The sequence below is a fragment of the Octodon degus genome, unplaced genomic scaffold (assembly GCF_000260255.1).
Source record: "Octodon degus isolate 3935 unplaced genomic scaffold, OctDeg1.0 scaffold00043, whole genome shotgun sequence".
Taxonomy (NCBI): Eukaryota; Metazoa; Chordata; class Mammalia; order Rodentia; family Octodontidae; genus Octodon; species Octodon degus.
This window is the reverse complement of record NW_004524619.1, coordinates 11,594,154-11,596,621: the sequence shown is the minus strand read 5'-3', so window position 1 is coordinate 11,596,621 and position 2,468 is coordinate 11,594,154. Positions and strand designations below refer to the sequence as shown.

The 2,468-nt window shown below is 52.7% G+C and overlaps 1 pseudogene; it reads right to left on the bottom strand.

Annotated features, from left to right (window-relative positions):
- LOC101580610 lies at nt 1-751 on the bottom strand (annotated as a pseudogene).
- Between the last annotated feature and the right edge of the window lie 1,717 nt (nt 752-2,468).

The window sequence follows — 2,468 nt, the reverse complement described above, 5'->3', positions numbered from 1 at the left end:
CTAGTTCCCTTTCTCCTGCACCATCTTGTTTCCACGGAGTTGCCCAATCTTGCGAGCAGCAATAGGACCCACTTTGCGCCCTGCAGGGGCATCTCTGCGGATGGTTGAGGGTTTGCCAATATGCTGGTGGTTACCACCTCCAGAGGAATGCTCCACACCCCGTGCATGTGGCCAGCAGTTCCTCTTCACCTTGTATTTGTGGTAGGCTCAGCCAGCCTTCAAGATAGGTTTATCCCTTCTGCCACCACCAGCTGCTACACCAACAACAGCTCTGTTGGCAGAGAAGACGACCTTCTTAGAACCCGAGGGCAGCTTCACTCTTGGTTTCAGGGTTGTGGGATATGACTGGCATAGTTTCCAGAGGCTCGGGCCAGCTTACCCCAGTCCGCAGGCTTCTCCTCCAGGGCAGCACACGATGGTCCCCTCAGGCATGGTGCCCACAGGGAGAACATTGCCAATGTTGAGTTGGGCCTTCTTTCCACAATATACGAATAGGCCTGTTGTGGATTCCCTCGACGGCAATGAACAACTTGATATACTTCTTGAATCAGTACGGATCTCGGAAGACCACCTTGGTGAGGGGTGCACCACGGCCTGGGTCGTGGATGATGTCCTTCACGATGCCCTTGATGTAGCCGTGTTGTTCTGCAAAGTCCACAGAGCATAGACGAGCAGCACCCTTGCAATGTGTCACATGCGTGCAGAACACAGACCCAGCACCCTTTCTCTGTCCGTGGATCACACGGCCCATGACAGCGGGTCTGTTCCTGAGTGCAGCGAAACAGTAGTCAGTTGCCTTTTGAGAGACATTTTAGAGCCCTCTTCTCTTATTCAAAGCACATTTGTTGGAGTAGATCTGGATTAGTTTCTGTTCCTGGAAAATATGGCAGCCAGGGAGTTAAGTCCATACTTCTTTTCCTCTACTGTATGGTTGCTAACTGCTGCCAAGTGGATGTTGCTGACATTGAACAGGGACCCAAGAGGAATTCCAGTCCCCAGTTGTCCATCCATCCAATGGGAATTATGCGGCCATTGTGAAGTTAGGACAAGGGACATGAAATGACCAGAAGCAGAAAGCTCTGGAACTGCAGTCATTCCTGCAAAGTACCAGACTGCTTTTCCACATCACCCCATTGACTGCAGGGTCACTGTCACTACCACCTTTCAGAGATGAAGACCGTGAATCCCCAAGAGACTGTCTGCTTGAGGCCTATAAGCAGGCTGGGCGTGTCTCCTTTGAGGCCATCCTGGGCACTGAGGTCAAATGCAGACTCCTGCAGATGGGCCCTGGGGCACCCCTCGAGGGCCATGGTCCCTTTGAAGCATCTTCTAAAAGTAAAATTGCACTGGTCATTCTGTGTTGCTGGCAAACCCAGGAGGTGGGAGGAGGGGCCAAGCCTCTGGCTCCAGGCACTGGTGACCCGCCAGCAGAGGGAGGCAGAGGGCTGCAGACAGGAAGGTCGGGGTCAGCAGGGGGTCAGCAGGCCCTGCAGCTAGGGACTGGAGACAGCTCTCTGAACGTTACTACAGGACCAGAAGCTCTGACCAGTCTGGAGCAAATCCCCCAGAGGAGCAGCAGGACTGCAGGTCCTGCCTAGAGCCCTCCCTTTGGCCCTCGGCCCTCAGCCCTCTATGATGGCTGCCCCCTGGGAGCATGCCATGCCTCTGGCATCTGAGATGTATCTGAATGATGGAGAGGACTCCTTAGTGGTCGTTCCATAAGAAAAAGGCCCAATGACCCCAGGAAGGGAGAACTGGGGGAGAAGATAATCACCCTGTAATTAAGCAAATTATTTCAGGAGGGGCTTTAGATCCTTCCTTAGAATGCAGAGATCCTCTCTCCTGAGGGCTCAGAGGGATCTCTACACTATCTCGGCAGAATTCTGCCTGCCAGTTATAGGAAGCTGGGGATCTGCAGATTGGACCTATAGGAGCCCCAAGGCTTGGAGGAAAGACAGGAGGGGCAGTAGCATGACTGGATTTGTATACAAGGAAAAAAAATTCCACAAGTACCACCTGCAGGGTCCTCTCTGTTTATAGGTTTGTGTGCACATGTGTGGTACCCACGTAGCCCAGTGGACTGGTGATGGGGCAGGGTGGGCTGTGCAGACGCATAGGAGACCACCCCTTGTCTGTATGAGTTTTAAAGTGACGGTACCATTTTTTGTGACACTAATACTTATGAAGTAAAGTATTAGGACCAGGCACAGGAGGGAGCTGTGCCATACCACCCGCAGGCCCCACTCCTTCCTCTGAGAAACAAACTTCCTCCACACAGTCCACGGCCAGGCTGACCAAAAACCTGGAATGCAGCCTTCTTTTATTTTTTAGCCTCCTATCCTTTAGCTGCAACAAAGGAGGGTGAAACTAGAAAGAAATAAAAATATCGGGAGGGGCCGGGGAGATGGCTCAGTGGAATAAGCACTTCCCTGGCAAGCGCAAGGACCTGAGTTCAATCCCCGGTTCCG